Genomic DNA, 26,632 nt, shown 5'->3' on the forward strand with positions numbered 1-26,632 from the left:
AGTATTTGTGACATAGGTCAAAAGTGTCTCCTGACTGGACAACTTCTTCAATACTAACCATAGTTTTTGACTATACATTCACTACTAAAAGACTAGTAGAGGTTGACATCATACTTAATACAGGCACCACTTACTTTGGTAATCCATTCCTGAAAATCAAATGTTCTTTAAAAATATGCTAACAGGAAGTCAGTTTCCTTTTCACTTTTTGCTGTTTCCTGTTACTTGTTTATGTCAGTTACAATTCCTCAATTAAGTTCTAAAATATGAAAGTAATAAGCCATAACAAATTATATATGTAAATAAATCATCATATTAGAGAGTACAATGTTTAAAAGGACTAAGGTTGTTAACAAAGGATTTGTTTTTATGCTGATACATTTCCTTCCATTATACCAGCTTTCTTTGTTCATTTTGCTTCATTCTCCACTATTTTCTTCAATTATTTTCCAAATATTTGGAACTCTTTACAAAACCAGGCAAAATCAAGAGCTAAACATTAAAGACACTATAGAAATGTGTTACAGAAAAGTGCACAGTGGCAGAGAATAGCTCAGTGAGCATGGCACCTTCGAGCCTTAGCAATTTTTCATAGCGTGTCCAAGTGATTATGACATTCTACAAATTGCATTTGTAATGTAACTTGAGACTTCTTTGCACATTTTTTTTGTTTGTTTAAAATGTAAGAGCTTAGGGTATAAATTTTTCTGCATATCCATGGGCCAAAAAAGTTATCTTGAAAGATATATCTACATATATGTTTTATTAAGTTTGGGTATTAAAACTCAGTAGTATGCAGGAGAATCCCGTAAGCATGGGCTACACATACTGATTGCCTTCTGATATGGTTTGGCTCTGTGTCCCCACCCAAATGTAATTTTGAATTGTAATTCCCAATGTTGGAGGTGGGGTCTGGTGGGAGGTCATTGGATCATGGAGGTGGTTTCTGATTGTTTAGCACCATCCTCCTAGTGCCGTCTTGGGATAGAATTCTCACAAGATCTGGTTGTTTGAAAGTATGTAGCACCTTTCCTCTCCCCTCCCTCCTGTTGGTCATGTGAAAATATGCCTGCTTCTCCTTCACCTTCCACCATGATTATGTTTCCTGAGGCCTCGCCAGAAGCAGAAGCCTGTACACAGGAACCATGAGCTAATTAAACTTTTCTTTATAAATTATTCAGTCTCAGGAATGTCTTTATAGCAGTGTGAGAATGGACTAATACACCTTCACAAGAGTACATTATGGAAAGAGGAAAAAAATAGTAATTTTATAGTGGGGAAACTTTGAAAATACTATTTCAGTTAAGTGGCCATGTTAAACATCAACAAACCAATATGATGAGACATATGAGCTTATGATGTAATGTGATGAGAATGACACTTTACCTGTGTGAGCTTCTTCCCCCGTAACCCTTAACTCAGTCTAATAACGAAGAGAGCATTAGACAAACCCCAGTTTAGGAACATCTACAAAACACTTGGCTAGTATTCCTCAACACTTTCCAGGTCATAAGAAACAAGGAAAGTTGGAAAAACTTAGTCTAGAGGAGTCTAAGGCAATGTGACAATTAAATGTCATGTGATATCCTGAATGGGATTCTGGAACAGAAAAAGGACTTTTGGCAAAAACTGAAGAAAGCTAAATAAAGTGTGGACTTTGGTTAATAATAATGTATTACTATTGGTTTGTTAGTTATGATGACTGTATTGTATTAATGTAAGATGTTAATCATAAAAAGTACTGGGTGTGAGATATATGAGAACTCTCTGTGTTATCTTTGCAACTTTTCTGTAACCATAAAATTATTCTAAAATAAAAAGTTTACTTTTAAAAAAGAAGAAAATAGTTTGCAGAGATGCTTGTATTTTAGTTGGAAACCCTGTGCCTTTCAAGCATCTTCATCCCATAGCCACTGGGGCTGTGATGGAGGGATAAGTCTTGTCAGGGTAAGACCTGTTACAAGAAATCAACACTAAATTACTTTGTTTCAGATGTTTTTAGGGTTAGCTAAAAATGCAATCTAAAAGTCAGAAAGAGTGCTAACTTCTAAATTGTGAAATAGCACTAAAAAGATTGTGACTTTTCAGCTCCTTGAATTAGCCCTTTATCTATGAATGCAGACTCTGCTAATTTAGAATAAAACTTTTGTATAGAACTATGAAGGAATAAAATGAGTGCCTAGATTTTAAAGGCTGAGAACTGAGTTCATTTGACCCCATTCATATATTACGTTTTTGACATTGAACAACTTGCTTAGCCTTCCTAAACACGGGTTTCTGCATCTGTAAAACAGAATGATTGTGGTTATGAGGCTTTACCATAATGTTTATTAAATTCTTAGTGTATTGCCTTATCCATAAGAGAAGCAAATTAGAGAGCATTAACTTCACTAATATTTTTTGTCTGTCTTTTGATATGATTCTATGGAAAATAGAATTTAACCCATACTTCCAAATTTCTAGTTTTTATTTGATAAACTCCAAGGAATAAAAAATCATAAAAGAGGGTTTCTTCCTCCCCCTTTATTTTACATATTAATTTTTAGAACTGTAGGCGGTATTTAGGCTCCGCATAAGTAGAGCTAAATCTAGGTATGCATACAGATAAGAAAGTTGGGTCTTTATACACATCACAGAGAGTGATAACGTTCCTTATAACTTTATTTGTAATGGTTAAACACCACTGCATTTTCTTTGCCATGACTTAAAATACAACTGTCAGTTTTGAGGAGGCTGCTATTCTAATGGAATTATGTAATCACAGACTTTCCCAGTTGGTAGAGCCCATAAAATCAAACAATCCAACTGACTAATAATAATAATAAAGTAGTAAAACATCTACTGAGTGTTAGAGCTAACTATACGGTAGTCACTATGATTATTTAACATATAGTTTCTCGTTGAATTTTATTTAACCCTCACAACGTACACCAAAGTCACTATCTTCATTTTATAGTTGAGAAATTTGAGGCTTAGAGATATTAAGTATTTATCTCAAGGTCACAAGGCTACTAAATGACTTAACTTGGACTTAAATATAGCGCTCAGCGCTCACCTTCTTTCTCTCTTTCTCTAACTTGTGATCTTAATCATAATGTTCCACTGCCCGTCCCCGATAGCTAATTCTCCTCTACAATCCATATGCCAAGCAGTCATCCTACTAATCTTTACCCATCCTACAGGGCTATAAAATTTGCTATCTCCAGAGTCAGTTCATTCTACTTTTGGACAGTTTTGTTTTTCTGTTAAGCTGAAATGAATTTAGGTTCTAGCTCTACCCTTGAAAGAGATTATTCCCTGTCCCATTTGTATTAAATAAACACTACAATGTTTGGTCAAGAACCACGATTTTTAAAAATGTTCTTAAAAATTTGCAAACAATAAAAGGTTATATCCCTGTTTTAAAGTTATCTCAGCAAAGCTGCTAAAACTACGAGCAAATGTCTGAGGTGTCAAAATTGGAAAATATATTTCATTATTCTACTGTTAATTGGAACAGAGGGACAAGGTTGAATTAGTTGTAAATATGGAGTAAATGTTAGTTGCTGTAGCACTGAGATAAATCTGATCCAGATTACAGGAAAAAGTCACTGGAAAAATAATATTATCAAGGTAGTTAACTTTTATATGTTCAGAAGGAACTAATTATGAGGAGATAGAAAAATAAACTCTAGCTTTAATGATGAAGGAAAATCTCACAGAAGTTTGGTTAAGGAAGGGAACTAAGAAAAGAGAAACCGTTTTATCAAGAATGCTAGTGTAGGCCAGGCATGGTGGCTCACGCCTATAATCCCAGCACTTTGGGAGGCCGAGGCAGGCAGATTACATGAGGTCAGAAGTTCGAGACTAGCCTAGTCAGCATGATGAAACCCTATCTCTACTAAAAATACAAAAATTAGCCTGGCATGGTGGCTTGCATCTGTAATCTCAGCTACTTAGGAGGCTGAGGCACGAGAATCACTTGAATCTGCAAGGCGGAGTTTGCAGTAAGCTGAGATTGCGCCACTGCACTCCAGTCTGGAGGACAGACACTCCGTCTCAAAAAAAAAAAAAAAAAAGAATGCTAGGGTAAATATCTAATAAAAGTAGAAGTAGAACTATATTGCTGAACTTTTGTTAGGGATATTGCCACTAAACCATCATGGATAATATAAAAATTGCAGCTATGAAAGAAAGAAGTCTTAAAAATCAGTGAGAAAACAAAAATTAACTTGTAAGTTCTGATTCCATTATATTTGATAATCCAGAGTAGTGCAGAAGTTGTAGGAAAACTGTTCTGAAGATTTGCTTCTTAAAATAGTCCCGTATTAACACTGTTGTTTGTTGTGAGATATATGGAAGCTGCTGTCTGCTGCACTCAGGCTCCTCTTTCATCCCATACAAAACAAGAATATATATGTTTCTTTTTGTCTGCTTACTCTGACTGATAAATATGTGTATATATAGTCTGCTTACAAAATATACAAATATATATTTTTATTATATGTATATTTGTATATTTGTGCTTCCAAAGTATGTGTAAAATTTAAGCACTTTCAACTTCTTCATTACTCCCAACCTCAGTCAGAGCCACCTCACTTCCCACCTAGATTATAATTTACATATATATTATAAATATAATGTATTTATAAATAAATTATATAATTATAAATATATTTATTTTAATATATAAAAACAATATATTGTATACAATATTTATGTTTTTATCAGTAAGAGTAAGCAGACAAAAAGAAACTTTTCTAAATACTTCAAAAAGAAGGAATTTAATCCAGTGAATTTGCTACATCGTTGATGAAATAGCTGAGAACCCAAAGAAGAAAGCAGGTGTTACCACCCTTAATCTGGAAAGCAAAGGTTTGAGACAGTGTTAGCAGATGGGCCCAGATGGGTTCACGGGGGGCCTACATGGTTGAAACAAATGCTGTAGAGGAGATAGATCCACTGCTGGACACAATCCCCCTGAAAAGGGTAGTTGGAGAGGGATATCTTAGAATACCTTCCCTCCATCTTCTCAGTCCTTGTCATTGCTCCCCATTGAGCAAAGCCTACAGAAACTAGATAAAATTGGAGCCTGTGAAAGGGTAGCCTGTAGGGGCTAGCTCTGATACTAAGAAGAGAAAAAGAAGTGCAAAAATAGATACAAAAGCAAATAAGCCCAATGGCTAACATATGACCAAAAGAAAATTCACTCTCCATGGCATTAATAAGCAAAGTCAATTTTACTAATTGTTGTATGTGAGAGATAAAGATTTTGTTTTATACACCTCATAGTTTCAAACTTTGTTGTCTGCCTTTGACATGTTTCTTTAATCAGGAGTTTTCCTGTAGTTTCTTATACCTTGTAGAGCCAGTCTCTAATAACCACAGCCATGAAAAAGTGCCCACCAATTATACTAGGTTCTATTCTCATTAGAATGCAGTCATGATAATCAAATTATAGTTTCTCTCCTTAGAAAAACATTAAATATTGTCTTAATAATGTTACTTTTATTGTATAATATTCCAAAGAATATTTAATTTGTAGTTATTCTTTTTTGTTCATATTTCTAACAGGAAAAGTCCATCAGAATTAGTAAGAATAGTGTATCCTTTCAATCTTTACTTCTTTACTTCCCACTCTATCTTCTTCGCATTCCAAAAGGACTTTCATTCTCACCACTCCATTGATGTTTGTGAATTTATATTGAAAATCCAAAATTATTACTTTCCCCATACGTTAAGAACTTCTTCACAGTATCTGAGCCACATGATCCCTACGTTTCTCCTTTTATCTTAGTATTTTTTCCTTGATCTTAATGAAAATAAATTCTACTATTCCTCTATTTTTTTTTTCTTAACCTCCTCTGTTAGCTTCTTCTCTGTCTGAACTTTAAATATTGAATAATTTCAGGAATAGATCCTTGGCCCTTTTTCATTAAATAGCTTTCTTTCTCTCTCTCTATATATATATTAGGTAGGTACGAAGTTAGGTAGGTAGGTAGATAGATCAATCGATGATAGATAGATAGATAGATAGATAGATAGATAGATAGATAGATAGATAGATAGACAAACAGACTTTTATCCAACTCCGTGGATTAAAATACTTAAGGTGAAAATTTCTATCTGAAGTCCAGACTCTTCCTCATAATCCAGACTCATAGCCAATCAAACACCCAACACCTCCACTTGGTTGTCCCGAAAATAATTTGTTCTAAAACTAACTTGTTCTAAAGAGATCATTTTATTCTTCTATCTCTAAACCTGCTTCTCTTGCAATCTTTTCCATCTCTTACTGATTTGCTTTATCAAAATAGCTCAAACTCAACCACGGTTCTTTCTTACCTTCTAAAATTAATCTATTCTCATCTCCTCACAGCTGCGCTTCCAAAGTATATGTAGAATTTAAGTACTTTAACTTTCTTCATTGCTCCCAACCTCAGTCAAAGCCACTTTCATTTCCCATCTAGATTAGAGCAATAGCTTATTAGCTAATATCCCACTTCCATTCACATCTTTTTACAGCCCATCCTCTACACTGTAGCCAGAGTAATCCTCCGTAAATGTAATTAAAATTATGTCATTTTTCTGCTTGTGACTTCTCATTGCACTTAGCATAAAATTCAAACTTTTTACTATGATCTGTAAATCTACATCAAGGAAAATAGGTATTATAAATAGTTTAATCAGATTTTTCTGGACATATTTACTATAATCAACAAATCACTAAATAATATTGATCTATTCTAAATGGAATCATTGACCTAAAGACCTCTATTGTCTTCTCAAATTCAGTAACATTTAAAAAAGACAACTTTTTCAAAATCCAAAGCACTTTAAGATAAGATTTACAGCTCTGTGTCTTTAATTCCTCGAAGCAGATTCTAGCAGTGAAACTTCAGTCAGTTCTCCACTAAGAGATGTGCCTTCGTGAAAGGTAAAATATATTAAGTTTTTTGACTTCCTAGCTATCATTTTCAGCATGTGGATCAATGATGCAATTCCAAGTACTTGAGATCCAACCCCTAGCCACCACATTAAAAGCCAAAGAAATACCCAAATGTAGATAAAAGTTACATGAAAGATTATAGCTGTGGCCCGCTGCCACTTGGTAGGACAATCAACATGCATGGGGAATTAAGCTATATAATCTCAGTTGAATTGAATCAGCTGTCTTAATGGGCCAGAAAATCAACCAGTCTGAGTGAAAAATTCCCTTGAAATGGTTGACTGGTATTAGTTAAATAAGCAAGTGAAATTTGTGGAATCCTTAAAATGCCCCAAACTAGGAGGGGACAAAAACACCAAAATCGATCTTTTTTTCAATTTCCAGCTGAGTGCTTTACATAGTCTAGACGTAGCCCCAGGACTCTAAGTTCAAAAAACTATTTTTACCTCCTTTGATCTCTAAAACTATTTTTTAAATTCTCAGTGATAGCTATCACCACGTAAGCCAATGACACATGAACCATCATTCTCAATTTCTTAATGTCCTTGTTTCATGAATCATTTACTCAATAATTTTACCTATTTTTAATCACCTTCTTTCATTGTAATAATTCATATGAGAACAAACATTTTGCTTATTATATTGAGTTTTTGCAGGCATTATCTAAAGCCCCTTTGAATAAAGTATTGTTATGTATTCAATGAGAAAACTGAAACTCAAATGTGATAAATGATTTGTCCAAGATCACACATGTGTGGAATGGCAAGGCCCTCAACTTCAAGTGTGTATAACTTCTTAGCCTTCTGAAAACCTAGTGGGTCATAATTTTTATCTAAAATTTCCATCTGTGATAACCAGAAACTCTAAAATAGTTTCTCATCTTCTTACTTAGGATGACTAAATAAAGCCATGCCATAATATCCACCTATTAAGCAGGTTTCACTATAAGAATTCATTAATTTATAAAGCAACTTGTAGAATTGACTATGATTTGATAGTCCAACTAATTCCAAATCAAGCCTATATTTACTATGGGCTTAATACCCAAAAAGAAAACAAAGCCCCTGTGCAGGTAGGTGATTTTCTCCTAAATTATGCAATTGTATATGGAAAAAATTCATGCATTTGTATATGGAGAAAATTCTTACAGCTGCCACATTCTTTCATTCTGAGGAAGCCTCAAAATGCTTTGAAATGAACCAAGTTGTTCTTTGAATAGAATAAGTAAATAGTTCATTTTAGTAGAAAGTATATTGTCACTACATCAGCAATTCTCATTTAAAAAATGTGCATTACTTATTCAGCTATTTGAAAGATGGTATCAGAAAGAAGCTATTTTGTCCATTTATTTTTCTTCTTCTACGAGCCTTCGTTTTTAAACCTACAACATTGTGTGTTTTTAAGACATCAATTACCATTTTAAAATGAACCACTCTATCTTGAGTTTCTCAGCAAGTTTCTATGCCAAAGAAAACACTAATCCTTTCAATTTATTGGGAATCAATGTTTAATCCTCTTTTTTGTTCTCACACTTATTACAAATCATAAAGAATTCTGAGTGTCAGTTTAAGAAGTGAAAGGCTGATATAATGTTCCTATTACTTATTGATCATTTTAAATTAAAAATTTTAGTGCTGTCTATTTGAAAAGCAAACCAAAATTTTATGTTTTGCATAGAAATGCTTTCAAAACATAATAAAAAATGTGTGTTTTGAGAGATATTTTATACTATTTTTAATATCCATACAAATAGTTTCCTTTATTAAATCTGGGATAGTTCAAGCTTTCAGATATAGGGAAAAAGAACTTTGGTTACCTCTACCACACATGAAGAACATGGGGAATGTGCTGATTAATATTTTAAAGCCAACTTTAAAATAGCAAGAATATTCTAAAATTATCTAATGCATAGCTCTTTTAAAACTTTAAAAACTTTAAAACCTCATAGTCCTTTAAAAACATTAAATAACAATAACTTCTTTATATTTATATCAAATCTCTCAAAAGTTCATCTATCTTCAATATTCCTACAAATTGTTCAACTATTAGAAATGTCTTCCTTAGACCAACAGATTTTTGGTATATTCAAATCATACCAGATTCTACATAGACATTCATTTTAATTTTATTTTAAACATTTCTTTATATATGTGTCTAAAGAATACATATTTATACCTGCATATGTATATTTATGAAGATCATAAATGAGATCATATTACTTCTTCATTTATTCATTAAGCAAATACTTATTAAGTACTAACTGTGATGCCAGGACTGGTTTAACTACACAGAACAAAACATGCCAAAAATGCCTGCCTTTACATTCTAGTGTGGAAGATAGACAGTAAAGAAAACCAAAGGGAAACACAGGTATATTGATGGCAATAGAAATGCTATGGAGAAAAATAATGCAGTAGATTGGGATAAGGGGCAGATGTTAGGGTGATGCTTATGGTTTAATTTTAAGTAGGTTAGTTAATGGGGAAGACCTCACTCTGGATGTGAAATTTGAGAAAAGATCTTAAAGAGACAAGAAAGTTGGCCATGGGGATACCTAAAGGGGGGGAAAAAAAGCAAGTGAGGCAGAGTAGCAGAGTATGCAGCAAGTGAACTAAAGAGGGTAGACAAAGAGAAATAAAAGGACAATAGTCAGTCAATGCTAGGAGTTCGGCTTTTGCACTTATTCAGATAGGACGTCTATGGGGGGAATTAAGCAGTCACATACCTAACAAGTTATTTATTATGTTATGAATAGACTTGAAGTGCGGAAGAAAGGCAAACTATTACGAAAACTCTTATAATACAGACTACTCATGATATTGGTTTATGCTAGCCTGGTGGTAGTAGAGATGTGAGAAGTGGTCAGATTATAAATGTATATTTGAGGTTGGGTCCATGGGATTTACTCATAAATTAAACCTGGTATCTAGGGAAAACAAAAAGAGAAATCAAGGATAACAAGATAGAGTTGTTTATTGATTGAGATAAAGTTCTTTATTAATATTATTATTATTTCTTTCCAAAATCTACACTAGTCTCAGGAGATAAAGAAAGCTGGCCTTTATCTGCTGGATATAAAATTTTTTAAAACCTTGGGACTAATAAGATAACCAAGAGCATGAGTATTCATAGAAAAAAAGAAGAGGTCAAAAAGATTTAGCTCGGGACTCTCCATCATTCAACACTCAGGTAGATGAGGAAGGAGGAGTAACAAAATCAAAAAACAATCCATTAGGAAATTTAAAAATAAAATCAGATTTGAGTGTCCTGGAATTCAAATGAAGAGGTGCTTGAAGGAAGAGAAAATTAATAAGTTAAAAGGCATTAATTAATTAATCAAGAAAGAGGAAGATGGGAATTTGACCATTGGATTTAGTAACATAAAGGACATTTTTGAATTTAACAAGAACATATTTAGTTATGTGCTAGAAGATATAAATAGGTCCTTGTGAAATTTTGCTTTAAATGTGAACACAAAATTGGGTGTAGCTAGATATAGAAGCAGTCTCGAAAGAATGGGAAAAGGGGAATAGGATAATGGGAGAAAATTGGTAGTGTGCTTTCTTGCATATTTGAGAGAAGATAGGATTTTGTTGACAAAGAAATTATCCATTGCTTGGAAAATATACAAGACAAAAAGCAGAGAATAAGAGCAAACATCATATATCACTGGCAGTTTCTCGTGTGTTTGGGTCTTTATTATATTTTATTAAACTTTAATTTACTTTTATGTTGCTTTTATCACTGGCTTCTCACTATTTTCTTCTTTATCCACATCAACACAAGAACAATTCTTTTTCTCCCAATTTGTATATTGGAGTTTATTTATATAGAGAGAAATAGAAAAATAGATAGATGTGCAGATGTATACAAATTTAGCAAAAAAAATACATTTATGTACATATTTATGTAGCTTGTTTTTCTCCTTAAAAAACATGTAACAAGTCTGGGCACAGTGGCTCACACCTGTAATCCCAGCGTTTTGGGAGGCTGAGGCGGGTGGATCACAAGGTCAAGAGAAATTAAAACCATCCTGGTCAACATGGCGAAGCCCTGTCTCTACTAAAAACACAAAAACCTGCTGGGCGTGGTGGCATGCACCTGTAATGCCAGCTACTGTGAAAGCTGAGGCAGGAGAATTGCTTGAACCCGGGAGGCAGAGGTTGTAGTGAGCCAAGATCGCTCCATTGCACTCCCGCCTGGCAACAGAGCAAGACTTCATCTCAAAAAAAGTGAAACTAGCACAGTTCAATTCGTTCTTTTAATAGAATTAGAATAGTCCATAGAGTTGTACCAAAATTTACTCATCATTTCTCCAACAGTAAGCATACTCCTTGAGTAGTTTGCCAACTCAAATAATACTTCACTAAAAAAGATTTTACATCTGCATTTAATAATGTGTGCTGATGCTTTTCTCTCTGGAGATTGGATGTCTTCCAGTCTGTGAAATGGGTTTATAAGCAATAATTTTTATTTTAATGTTGATAACTGTTTATACACTATTGTCCACCTCAACTTATAAAGTTCACCTTATACCAGCAGCTGATTTTAAAAAATATTTTTAGTTATTCTGATCAGCATGAAATGATACATCATTTACAGTTGGCACTTCATATCTATGGGTTCTCTATCCATGAATTCAACCGATCTCAAGTCAAATATATTCAGAAAAAAAAAAAAAAAAAAATGGTTGCCTGTGTTCTGAACATATGCAGATTTTTTGTCATTATTTCCTAAACAATACAATATAACAACTATTTACATTATATTAAATATTATAAATAATATAGAGTTAGTTAAAGCATTTGGGAAAATATGGGTAGATACATGCAAGGAATATCCCATTTTACATCAGAGACTTGAGCATCCATGTATTTTGGTATCTGTGGGATGTCCTGGAACCAAACTCTCATGGATATTAAAGTACACAGGGATTACTGTACTTTATTTTGTATTTGCTTAAATACCATTAAATTTGAGCATCTTATTTAAGTATTATGTCCATTTGGGTTTGCTCTTCAAGAATTAAAGTTCACCGAATGAATTATGTTTACTTTTTATGGTATAATTTTTCCATTTTTAGAGAATATGTAAGAAAATGTTCTATATTAAAGACATTAACCCTCTGCCATTTGTGTTAAACATTTTTTCTAGAACAATCACTTATTTCTATATTTAAATTTTTCCATATCAGTAAAATATTTTAATATATTCTCATAGGTCTCTGCTATGGTTAAAAGGCCCCCTCAAAACTCATGTTGAAATTTCATTACCACTGAAACAGGTTGAGAGGCAGGAACTTTAAGAGATGATTAGGTCATGAGGGCTCCATTCTCATGAAGAGATTAATGCCATTAACTTAGGAGTGGGTTAGGAATCACAAAAGTGGGCTCCTGATACAAAAAGGAATTTGGCCCAATTTCTACCTGTGTCTCACATGCTTGCTTCTGCTTTCCACCATGAGATGGCTCTCAGCAAATGCCAGTGCTATGCTCTTGGACTTCCCAGCTTCCAGAACCATGAGCCAAATAAACTTCCATTCTTCATAAGTGATTCAGTCTGGGGTGTCTTGTTACAGCAGCAGAAATAGACTAAGACAGCCTCCCAGCCTTCTTTCCCCTCTCCTATATCTTTGGGACAATGTCCTTCTATGTTTAGTCTCTTTCATGTTCTACTCAAGAGCCTTGAATTTTCTTCTAAGTCTTTGTCTAGCACAAGGGGAAGAAGGAGGAATTTCCACAATTTTCTGTGTCAAGTCTCACCAGAACCCAAAGCATTTCTTGAACACAGATGATCACTGTCTACAGGAGCCACCTGACTAAAAGAAAGACTAAAATTGAGAGAGAAGATTAGATAGGTCACCACATTCAAACAATCTTCTTACATGGTATATTTCTGGATAGTACCTGCTTCTATTAGCTATTCATAAAGACTATTTTCAGAAATCTCATCTCTCATAGTATTATTCTGCTTAAAATCTTATGTCTTGAGGAAAAAACCTGACCTAAATTTATTTAAATAATAAATGTATTACTTTTCAGATAGTATTTTGGATATATGAGCAATAGAAAATATATTGTAATATGATTATTCTGGGATTTCCTATGGCAGAGTTCCTCAAATTTAAGTGCTTGAATCTGAAAAGATAATGAACAGATGTCTGAGCAACTTCGATCTCTCTGTAAGAGTGTTCAGGTTTTCTGTCTTGACTTTGTTTTCTTTTTTCTTATTTATGCATTCAATAAAAAATTATTGAGTATTGAGTATTACTTTTATGCAAAAAAAGAAAATTCTAGACTCAGTACACAGAGTTGAATAAGACAACCAAGTCCCCTGCCTTTTTGGAAGAGATGGATATTACACAAAAAATACAGAAATATAAATACATTATAAAATACATAACAATAATTTAAAACTGTGATTAAGTGTGAAGATAAAACTAAAAATGTCATTTGACATAAAAACTAATATTTCAGAGAAGAAAACATTTAAGTTGGGATCTAAAGGATAAACTAAAAGAACAATGCAAGAATATTATATATCATAATCCCCTTTCACCTGAAAGTTAAAGAGAAATGTCATTGTCCTTGGTCTCACACATGTTTACAATTATAATACATACACACACTCAAATAGATGCATATATACAAATGTACAGATACACACATATATAAATGTCTATATATGCTATTAAAATATATGTTTACATGCATATTTGCTTTTGGTTACTGTTAAGATTGAATTAGATAATATAGGTAAACAATAGGTATAGCACGTAGAGCAAAGTGAGAACCTTGCGGATGTTTCAAATATAAAGTAGAGCAATAATAATTTGTTACAGGTCTATCAGAAATAAAAGGTAAAAGCATCAGAAGAGTCCGCTGAAAATAAACAAAAAGCGCATAAAGACCCAAGAAGAATTTAGAAAACATTTACTGTGGTCTCAAAATCAACAACACAGAAAATAAGCCATTATTTTCATTAGATAACCAGATTGACCAATGTGCACTTGATTGGATTATAGGATTTTTTCAGATAATCTCTTTTAACTCTTGGTCATTCACTTGGCTAACTTCTACGGATTACAGGATATTTTCAGGTAATCTCTTTTAACTCTGGGTGCTTCACTTGGCTAACTTCTACTTATCTGTCTTATCTCATCTTTTTCATCAAAACTTCCATACCCAATTTAATAAACCACACTTTACCATCTAATTCAAAATGTCTTCTTTACAATAAAATAGATTCAAACTTATATGCACCTGAATGCTCCATTCCATTTCACCTACTAATGTGCGAATATAACTTACATAATAATACAACAAATAGATTAGTGAAAACACTATCCTATGTATACTTTTAGTGAATTTTTGAAGCATAACATACATACAGAAAAGTGTATAAATCTTAAACATACAGTTTGATAAATTTGCTATTTGAACATGTTTGTAGACCATCACCCAGGAAGGAAACAGAACATCAACAGAATCTTGGAAGGCTCCCTAACTACTGTTGTAACTTCTATTTATCATAGATCACTTTTATTGCTACTGAAGTCCCTGGGAGTAGAATCACATAGGAACTACTGTTTTGTGTCTACCTTCTTCTACTCAAGCATGAGTTCTGTGAGATTCATGCATGTTGTTGCATGTAGAAATAGCTAGTTCATTTTCACTATTTTACAGCATTCCATTAAATAAATACACAAAAATTATTTATCAATTTCTCTTAGTTAATGATTATTTGAGTTGTTTATAGTTTTGTTGGGGCTGCTCCGAATTATTCTGCTATGTACACCCACGTGCATGCCTTCTGACACAAATAAGCAATTCTGTTGAAAATTTCTGGTCCATAGGATTGAGTATATTTGACTTTAGTGAACACTGCTAACTTTTTTTCAAAGTGGTATGTATGCTATTTTTTTAGAGAATTAAATTCTGTGAGTTGTGTGCATATTATAGAAGATGAGAATGATGTTAATTTCCTTTGGGTAAGATTCAAATTCTCCTGCCCCAAAATTGTAAAAAAAGCAGATCAAGTTGACTTGGTCAAGAGGACAGATGGTGTGATTTTCAAGTTTCTAGGGATTTGATTATTTCTGATTTGGCATTACTCCTAGAAAACATAATCTTTTAAGGGTCACAACTGGAAGCCTTGTGCTTTTACCAAACCTCCTTTTTCTTACTGGTTTCTGAATTCCAGTTTCCCTTTATTTAAATTTAGAAAGCTCTGTTTAGTGTTTTTGTTTGTTTGTTTTTGCCCTGTTAACAGTCACTTTCTGTTTGTTTTCTTGGTCTCAGAAGCCAGTCCAGTTTAGGAATTTACAATGAAGCTGTTAAAAGCTTAAAATCCTCATTTTTCTGCTTGGCCTCTATATCTGAAATTAGAAATCAGGGATTTATCTTATTGGAAAAATTAAAGAAATGGTTGTCCTTACCTCTTTGTATTTCATTATTCTTCCTAGGATAGTGTCCCCTCAAGTTCTGAATGTCTTTGTTGTTTTCCAATACTTAATTGTTAAAAATGTTATATAGTTTCAAAACTGTTCTAAGCGAAATGGTTGATGTGATACAGCTATTTCCTCATGGCCAGTAACAGAAGTCATAAATGATAGTATTTTAATTATTATGGGCCAATGAGATTAGAGGTATCATAACACATAACACGTAAAAAAAATGTACACAAAGTACAGGCCAAGAATCTTCAGGGAGCCACATGAATTACATCCAAATGATATTTCTTCAATTTTATTAACTTTAAGTCTTGTTAAGTATAGTTTTTTAGAGATTGCAGTCAGAGCGCTAATGTTAGGTATAAAAGACAACTTTTTTATCTTATGGCCGTGAATAATCAGAAAGAAAATGTGTTTTATGAGTGTGTGTGTGTGTATATATATATATTTTAATACAATATATGAATATATATATATTCAATAGAATATTAGCCTTAAAAGCGAAGACAATCTCATCATTTCCAACAACATGGATGGACCTTGAAGAAATTATGCTAGGTGAAATAAGCCAGGCACAAACAAACAAACAAACAAACAAAAATGCTGCATTATCTCACTTAAATGTAGAATCTAAAAGAGTTAAATTCAGAAGCAGAGAGTAGAATGTTGGTTGCCAGGTGGTGCAGGAATAGGGGAAATGAAGAGATGTTGGTCAGAAGGTACAAACTTTTAGTAATGCAGAATGAATAAACTCTGGAGATCTAATGAGCAACATGATGACTACAGTTAATAATACTGTATTTTATACTTGAAACATGCTAAGATAGTATTTCTTAAATGTTCTCACCACATACAAAAAAATACTAACTATGTCACGTGATGGATATGTTAACTAGCTTGATTATGTTAATCATTTCACTATGTATACATATATCAAAACATCATATTGTATGTTGTAAATACATGCAATTTTTGTCAATTACAAATCAATAAAGCAGGAAAAAATGAATATTTTAATCATTTTATATTAAATATAATATCTAAAAATCAAATATATTATTCTAAATTTTACTGCTAAACCTAAATGTCTCTCAGTACTCCAGTGATATCATGTTTAAAGCTAAAATTAACAGTATAACTATATAACACTTCCTTAAATGCTATTTCATTTAATTCTCATGACCCTGTTAGTTGGATAATGTACTATTATATTTCTAGTTTATGGAAAACTAATAAAGATGTACATAGACTAGCTAAAATACCTAATATAATACAGTTTATTAATTCAAGGCTGAGACTGTATCCCATTTCTCTTTACAGACTCCCAGATTTCTTTTTCTTGTATTAAAATCCACAGGATATTATAGATATTCCAAAATTAAAACATCTCTAAATAAATGACCCAATCCCTTTAACCCCCTTGGGTACCCAAAAATCAAGAGTTGTGAAACTGATTATCTTTTCTAAGTTCAGTTTTCCAACACAGTTGATGGAACGATGATCTTGAGAGTCACGTTGCCAACAGTCTCTCTTTTTTTAATCCTCAACCCAAATTACACTTTTGTTCTCCAACTGGCTCCTTCTCTTTGGCTATCAGAATGAAGACAATACAGAATGATTAATGATTAGATTAACCAGTGTTCACTAGCATCAACTTCTTCACTAGTTTCATTTGGTGAATAAATGGAACTTTTTAGAGCACAGGTGGCACTATTAATAAGCATGCTAGGAAAACTGGATCTATCTTAGGTAAATCTGAAGGTATGATCACTCTATTGATTATGAATTGTAGCTTGAAATATGGGCCTAAAATAGATTCATATTTGTCATTACTAACTCTTGATGGTTTGAAGGGTGAAGGATATGAGTAGAATCATAATGCTTAAAGAGTTCAAGCTCTATAGCAAGACTATTCAAGGTTCAAACCTAGTTCCACCACATGCTAGCTATGATACTTTGAGCAAACTATTAAACTTCCTGCATTGGTTTGCTCTTCGTGCCTGACAAACTTTCCCAAAACTCAGTGGTTTAAAACTACAATCATTTATTTTTACTCATGCATCTACAGGACAGTTGATGTTTAACTAGAGTTTATCTTATTTAGAACGGATTTAACTGTGAGTGTCTATTTCACCCTGCAATAGCCGGATGGATCTGCTTTTTCTGCTGGTCTGTATATGAGGTGGGGCAACTCTGCTATGATTTTCTCTTATTTTCAGACTCACAAGCAAGCTAGAGTGTGGACTTAATTTTGCAATGGTGATGTTGCAAGAAGAAAGTAGAAACATCCCAGTTTTTAAGGCCTAGATTAAAAATTTGGACACACTCTATTTTCCAACAAAAGCCATTGACAGTCAAAGAATGGAGAAATATACTCGACTCCTATTTTGAAAGAACTGGCCAAAAGGCAAAGTTTATGAATGAAGAAAGGACTAAAGAATTGAAAATAATGATGCAATCTACTGTTTGGTCTGACACAGTTTCTTCATCTATATAACGAAGTTTTTTGAAAGATTTGTTGGAATACTTGAAATAATATTCGTACAACATCCACTGCACAGTAGGTGTTTGATACCTAGACTTTCTCTATCTTTATTGTTACCGTTATTAAGAGATTAAGATACAATTACGACCGGGCGCGTGGCTCATGCCTATAATCCCAGCACTTTGGGAAGCCGGGGCAGGCGGATCAGGAGGTCAGGACATCAAAATCATCCTGGCCAACATGGTGAAACCCCATCTCTACTAAAAATACAAAAATTATCGGGGTGTGGTGGTGGGTGCCTGTAATCCCAGTTACTCAGGAGGCTGAGGCAGGAGAATGGCGTGAACCCTGGAGGTGGAGCTTGCAGTGAGCCGAGATCATGCCACTGCACTCCAGCCTGGGCGACAGAGCAAGACTCCGTCTCAAAAAAAAAAAAAAAAAAAAAAAAGTGCTATTTTAAGAAATTAATTAAGTCCGACAGTTACTTTCAAGTATCTTTTTTTTTTTTTTCCTGCATTTCTATGTTATTCTTGGTAGAGATCAAAAAAAATAAAATGATGTTCAGAGCTTAGTCCTATTCATGAAAGTAGTTCCAAAATTAAACATTTATATTTAAAACTTTAGATAAATGATATACTACTCTTAGCTAACATTCATGTTTGTGATTAAAATTACATGAAACATAAAATTAAATGCATTTTTTAAGACGTTTGTCTCTCTGTTGATTTACCTTTGTTGAAGCAGGTAAAAATGCATCTAAAAATGTAATCATTGAAACCCCAAAAATTCATAGTGAGAATAGTTAAATATTCTAACAGAAAAGTAGAGAGAGTTTTACTCAAAAAGCTGAAGCTTGAGGAATTTAGCTTTATAGCTTTACTCATAAAGCTTTACTCATAAAGGTTTTTGTTTCTAGAATTGACTTAAATTTACTCTGAGTTGCTAAATCATAATGCATTTATGATGCATTTCACTAACATGAAAAAAGCCAATCAATATTTTTCATCATAGTATACCTTGTCATAATATTAGCAAGTGCAATAGGACTCACTTTCCTTTCTTTCTCATTAGCAAATGCAATAGGACTCACTTTCCTTTCTTTGTAACATACGAACGAAAGATATTTCAACTGTTTTACTTTCTAAATGTGTACTTTAAATGGATTGGTCTCCTTTTAAAAATTATCTTCTTTTGGTACCTGGAACAATTGTATTTAAAATATCCCTAGAATAATAGTAAACAAATATATCTCTAATATAATAAGAGTCATAGTACCTCAGAAGTACTGGGATTCAGTGTTTATTTGTTAGGATGATTTATCACTCTGTAGTGTCAGAAAATAATGGACCAATAATTAATTAGGGAAATATTTTCATCTTAATTTGGTGGTTTGCTAGTAATTCATATCATCTTGGTTTTCTTAACTAAAGAAAATGGGGTTAGAGTTATCACCACTTTTGATTGATGAACCTCAAAATAAGTTTAGGTGTCAACATGACTGTATTAAGAAACACCTAAGAGAGCTGGTAAAGGGTTATTTCTGGGTTTGTCTGTGAGGGTGTGCAGAGAAGAGATTGGCCTGTGAGTTGGTGGAATGAGTAGGGAAGATGCTTCTTCAATGTAGGCAGGCACCACCTAACCATCGAAGGACCGGGATAGAACAAAAAAGGCAGAAGAAAGGCAATTTTCCTTCTCTCTCTACTGGAGCTAGAGCACTTCTTTGCCCCTGCCCTTGGACATCAGAATTGTAGTCTCTCCAATCTTCAGATTGCAGGACTTAAAACAACAGTCCTGGGGTTCTCAGGCCTTTGCCCTCCAATTTAGAATGATACCATTGGCTTCCCTGTCCCGAGGGGTTCAGACTTGGGCTGAGTCATGCTACCACTATCCCAGGGTCTCTAGCTTGCAGATAGCTTGTCATGGTATTTGTTAGCCTCCATAATTGCATGAGCCAATTCTCCTAATATCTATCTGTCTATCTGTCTATCTATCTATCTATCTATCTATCTATCTATCTATCTATCTATAATCTATCTATTAATCCATCTATCCATTCAATTGGTGTGTCTTTCTGGAGAACCCTCATTAATCCAGTGGCAATGATTCTGAATGACAGTTTTAATTAGTCAAGATATAAATTCAGGTTAAAAATATGCTTCAAGAGTAATAAAAAAGTTTTAATTTACTCTGTATTCTTTTTACTGAAGTTATTGCTTCTATGGTCTGAATGTTTGCTTTCCTGCAAAATTAATATGGTTAAACCTAATTACCAATGTAATGAAATTAGGAAATGAAGCCTTGGGAAGGTGACCGGGTCAGAGACCAAAATGAATGGGATTAGCGTCTTTATAAAATAGGCCTTAGGCAACTCGTTCATCTGAGGACATAGTGAAAAGTATAATCTATGACTTAGAAAGTGGGCCCTTCGAGACCAGCCTGGCCAATAGGGTGAAACCTCATCCCCACTAAAAATACAAGAATAAGCTGGGCATGGTGGTGGGTGCCTGTAACCCCAGCTACTAGAGAGGCTGAGGCAGGAGAATCGCTTGAACCCGGGAGGTGGAGGTTGCAGTGAGCTGAGATCATGCCACTGCACTCCGCCTTGAGTGACAGAGTGAGACTGTGTCTCAAAAACAGTAAAATAAAATTAAATAAATAAATAAATAGGGTGGTCACTAAGCTCTTCACTGAGAATGTGGACTTTGGGCAAAGACTTAAAGAAGATGAGAAAGTACAACTATGTGGATACCTGAGGCAGGAGTATTATACATAGGAAGAACCCCATATGCAATGGCCATGAGGCTAGAACTTACCTGTTCAAAAGAGCATCAAGAAGATCACTACATGCATATAAAGATAAAGGCAACACAGGAGGAAAGAAAGGCAAAAAGGCAAGGGAAGCGTGGTGCTGGTGGTGGTGGTGATACAAATTGTAGGATTCTTAGAGGCCATTATAATGTTGTATTTGTAGTGGGATAGGAAGTCATCAGAGGACCTTATGAATAGTACAATGACATGACTTTATTTCCAAAGGATCACTTTGGCTTCTGTGTTAATAGAAGACTGTAAAGGAACCAGAGTGGCAACAAGGATACCAGCTAGTGTCAAGTACTACCAAAACAGGTAAGAAGATCACAGTTTCAGCCAGGGTTGTGATAGTGGTGAGAATGGGAAGGAGGATGAGAACGTATTTTTCAAGTAGCTACAATAGGATTTTTTTTTTTTTAATAATATAGATGTAGAGTGTGGAAGAGAGAAGCCAAGTGTGAAATGGAGGCTTTGTGGGCCTGTGCTGCTGGAAAGATGAAATTAAATTTTTCCTGAGATGGGACTAAAGATGGAAGCACTGGGTTTAAAAGAATGATCAATATCTTAACTTTGAAATGTCATTGAGACATGCAAATGGATGTTTCAAGTATGTAACTGAATATCCTGAAATCTGGGGAAGAAGTCTGAATGAAAAATTAGTATGTGGTAATCTCCAGTTAGAGATATTTACTAGTCTTTTTTAAAAAAAACCACACAATCCTGTTAGATCACAAAAGAATGAGTGCAAAGAGAGAAAAGATCCAGAAACTGAATCACAGCTACTTCAACACTTAGAGTTAAAGAGAAAGGAACTAGCCAAAACCAAAAACAAACAAACTAAAAAACTAAGGGCATAAAAAGAAGTGGGAGAAATATAGGGAATCCACACACTAGAAGCCAAGAAAATAAGGCATTTCAAGAAGGAGGGAGTAATTTCTTATGTCAAATGCTGCTAATAGATTAAAACAAATAACTGAGAATTGCCAATTGAATATTTAAACACACGATCACTGGAGAAGTTTACAAAAGCATTTTCATTTGATGTTGCATAGATAAAAGTCTAATTAGACATGATTTAAGAGCAAACAGAAAGGACAGCCCATAGAGACAGAGTATAGACCCTATATTTCATTAGTTCTAACAAATGCACTATTTTATCTTTTAAATCTCTGAAATTAGGATGTAGATTAAAATTACAACATTTGGCCAGGAGCAGTGGCTCACCCCTGTAATCCCAGCACTTTGGGAGGTCGAGGAGGGTAGATCATGAGATCAGTAGATCGAGACCATCCTGGCAAATACAGTGAAATCCCATCTCCACTAAAAATACAAAAAATTATCTGGGTGTGGTGGAGGGCGCCTGTAGTCCCAGCTACTCGGGAGGCTGAGGCAGGAGAATGGCATGAACCCGGGAGGCAGAGTTTGCAGTGAGCCGAGATCCGGCCACTGCACTCCAGCCTGGGTGACAGAACCAGATTCCATCTCAAAAAAAAAAAAAAAAAAAAAAATTACAACATTTAGGCTTATGACTACCTAGGCAGCTCTTCCAATGCACTTGTCATTGCCTGCTATTTCATGAAATTTTTCATAGTTGCTTAAATTTTCATCGCAGTTACATAAAAATAAAATTAAAAAGCTCTTTCAATGTACATAAAATAAAAATTCTATGTGATACGAAAGTTTTGGTCATAGTTTAGCAGTTTTTCTGTCTTAATGGTACATACATTAATTGCATGTTATAATCAATGTGGCTAAAATACAATAAATATGATTACCATGTATTTTAGCTATAAGGGGATAACAGAAATGTAGAGATAGCTGGAAGGAATTAGGGGGTCAATAAGGGTTCGCTTACAGGATTTTGTTTTTAAGATGGATTAAATTAGGATATGCTTGCATGCTAATGAGAATAATCTCATAGAAAGGAAAAATTAGGAGCAGCAAGATATACTTGAAGGATGTCTTGTATTTCTGAACGTGAGAATATGGTTTACAATAGTGCTCATATGTCCACCAGTAGTGTTTTGTTGAAATCATTTAAGGTCTTCCATTTATCTTCACAAGATAGAAGTTGTTCTAAAATCCTTTGCGGATTAAGAACTGAAGATTTGAGATCAATGGAAACTTTACTGTCATGTTTTTAAGAACTATGAGCAATTGATTTATAAACATTTAAGTATAATCCTTCTTCAACATGACTCCTCACTTCTACACCCATTCAGTATCTTAATATAGTTGTTATAATTAAATAATTTAAAACATAAAGGGACTTAAAACAGGAATGCTTCCTTTTTTTTTTCTGACATAAGAATTATCTTTAATTAGCATGCTAGTTTTACAAACTGTATTTATTTTTAACTGGAAGTAGTAAGGCATTCCCAAGTTACAAATGGAGTTACATAAATAAAAAATAAAATAATAAAAATAACTATTTCTAAGGAGCTTATTGTGTATTGGAAACTGTGATGAATGATATATATGACCTAGTATAATATTGCAAACTTAGAAAATAAGTAATATAAAATAACTTATTTTTCAGATAACATGCTTGAAATGGGTGTAGAGTACATTTCTTTTCTTTTTCTTTTTCTTTTTTTTGAGACAGGGTCTCACTCCCATTACTCAGGCTGGAGAACCATGGTGTGATCATGGCTCACTGCAGCCTTGACTTCCCAGGATCAGGTGATCCCACCTCAGCCTCCTGAGTAGCCGGGACTACAAGTGCACCACCATGCCCAGCTAACTTTTTGTATTCTTAGTAGAGATGGGGTTTCGCCATGTTGACCACGTGGTGGCTAGATATTAAATAACTCAAAACTCCAAGTAATTTTTTATTTATCTAATTTATGTCTTTGTGTTAATCTATCTGATAGAGTTACTTTCCCAATCTTTATTGCTGGATAGTCAAGTATTTCAGAAAAATTTAATAGACAGTAAAAGGTTAGTGTTCCACATTCTATAACTAATAAATATATGTAAGAAAAATCCAGTTAGTTGTGAAAAAAAATCTAATTGTGAAGATTAGGTAAGGCATAATGTGTAATTTAAATTCATGAATATATATAATTTAAAATCTTGCTCTAAATTCATATTAATCTTTTACCTAATAACCATCATTTTGAAGTACTTTGATTATTTGATGATCACTTGATTTTATTTGGTTCCATTTTATTTTTTTCTTTTTATTATTAAAATAACTCTAACCTACTTAAAATGTTTTTTTTTTTTTGGGTGGGTATAAAAATGCAAATGATAAAAATCACATTTCAATTCTTGGTAGTAATTAATCTGTGTCCCTTTTTTTCTATCCTAAATATGTATAAACATGATAGGCATTTTATGAGTGCATATTGCTGTGCTCGCTGTATATATCATTAAATGTTCTGTAAAACATAAATTCAAGAAAATTTTCTGTTATTGACCTATGGTTGCTTTGAATCTTTCTACTCATCAAGCTACATATTTGTTCATGTTTATATGTTTCACCTAGGGGCTTAATCATCTATTATGCCATTTATTCTGTGGGAAAGTGTGTTCTCAATTGTGGATACAGGGTGAACCACACATCTTCCCCCTATCCACTAGGCATGCATGAATGATGTCATGAAACTAGTGGCAGAAAGGAGGGTATATGGTAATATTTAAGAACATGGATTCTAGAGTAAGGCTACACAGGCACCAATGATAACTAGTTATGTGACCCTTGGTAAGTCAGTTGACCTCAATCGACTTCATTTTTCATACCTTTTAAGTGAAAGTTATAATAGCATCTTTATTATAGGCTCCTAAGAGTTAAATGATAGAGTAATATAAATATTTAATACATTACTTGGCATATAGTTTACGTTCAGAGAACAAATAGGGAAATGCTATGGCCACCTGAGGCATATTACTTTGTTCCAAACATGTCTAGATGACCAAACTTCTTAGTTTATTACTTTTAAGTATACATTTTTAAGTGTATATATATGTATATACGTGTGTATATATGTATAATATATAAGTATATATTCAAGTGTATATGTGTATATAGGTATACACATAGAGTTTTAATATTTATATTTCTGAAGAAAATTAAGATTCTATTATAGCTATTGCACATTCAACATGATGCATATAAATATTATCACTAAATTAGCTATATTAAATTATAGTAAAAAGGCATATTTTAAACAGAATTATTGAGATACATTATGAAGGGTGTAGTAATATATTTTCTGCATTTTTAGTGTGAGATGAGGTGTATAATTTTCCTTTAATGACTCTACTTAGTGGGAAAATAAGATTGGTTATAGATTCCCAAATAATTAAAGGTCTTAAATAGGCTGCCTATGAAGTGGTCTTATTTGAATTTGAGCAGTCAGTCTGTATTACTTTGCTAAACTGTGCGGTTTTATATGATAAATTTAAATCCACAAGTTTGTAATATACTAATGAAATCAAATGTTAATGTCCTACAATATGAAGGCATGTGTCTACTAGAATAAACATTCTGAAAAAGAGACACTATTTGTGTAAATCATCTTGAACCTCAATGTTCTTCAGCACAACTCATGTAGCAACAAGGTTAGATACTGTGTAGCTTTACTCATTTCCATCAACTTGATATTGCTTCTGATTTGTGTTTGCTTAATTTGTGTTTGACTTTGATGTTAAGCAAACTTAAAAATCTACAGATTGTATTAGCAACATCTTTGATCTTATGAATTTCAGCAAGTACCTATATAGGCCTGTGGATATAGTAAGTTTAAGTCCCAACTTTTAAAAAACTGGGCATATTCATAGATACAAAAAAAAAAAAAAAAAAAACAGAAACTGTGCATATGAGAGCCAAATATAGCAAATAAGAAGTAGTGGGAGATTTTGTTTGGTTGGTCACTGACTTTTAAAAAAAAACTTTATCTTTGTGAATAATTAAAAGGATGACTTTTAAAGAAAGTATACATTTCTTGACCCAAACATAATGATAATGAGATAGGACAATCACTGACCTTGAAATCAAAACTCTAGTTGTTTACTGGCATATGTGTTGTTTGATAAATTTGTGCTTAAATTTCTTTTCAGAAATACAGATTTCTTAAATTTTTTTTTTTTTTTTTTTTTAGAGACAAAGTCTCACTCTGTCACCCAGGCTAAAAGTCTCACTCTGTCACCCAGGCTGGAGTGTAGTGGTACGATCATAGCTTACCGTAACCTTGAACTCCTGGCCTCAAGAGATCTTTTGACATTGGCCTTCTGAATAGCTAGGGGTGTAATTTTTTTTTTTTTTTTTTTTTTTTTGTCTAGATGCCCTCTCCCTCTGTTTCCCAAGTCAGGTCAAATTCCTGGCCTCAAGCAATCTTCCCACCTCAGTCTCCTCAAGTGCTGGGATTACAGTTGTAAGCCACTGTGCCTAGCTGGGTATTTTACTTTAAAGTCCTTTGAAATCAAACTTGAGAGATTGTGAAAAATTATCATAATCTTAAAATACATTTCTAATGTTACTATGCAATGAAGCATTCCTGAAAATTGTTTTATGTACTTTTGAACAATCAGCTAACTTGTTTCTATGATTCGAGAGCAACATAGCCATTATTCCTTTGGAGTAAGGTAAATCAAGTGAGACATTTTGGCTATTACTTTCTGAATTAAAATACATTTGGGGTTAAAAGATGTTAAACTATAGCCTAGACATAAATAAGCAGTATGCATTCTACAATACATTTCATTACTTAAACCGAGTCAATATTGTTAGTGTAATGACTTTAATAAAAGTACAGAACTTGGAATATAAAGTACTTCACTGTCTTTTTTTTTTTTTTTTGAGACGGAGTCTTGCTCTGTCGCCCAGGCTGGAGTGCAGTGGCTGGATCTCAGTTCACGGCAAGCTCCGCCTTCCGGGTTTACGCCATTCTCCTGCCTCAGCCTCCTGAGTAGCTGGGACTACAGTCACCCGCCACCACCTCTGGCTAATTTTTTG

The sequence above is a fragment of the Macaca nemestrina genome, chromosome 1 (assembly GCF_043159975.1).
Source record: "Macaca nemestrina isolate mMacNem1 chromosome 1, mMacNem.hap1, whole genome shotgun sequence".
NCBI classification, from domain to species: domain Eukaryota; kingdom Metazoa; phylum Chordata; class Mammalia; order Primates; family Cercopithecidae; genus Macaca; species Macaca nemestrina.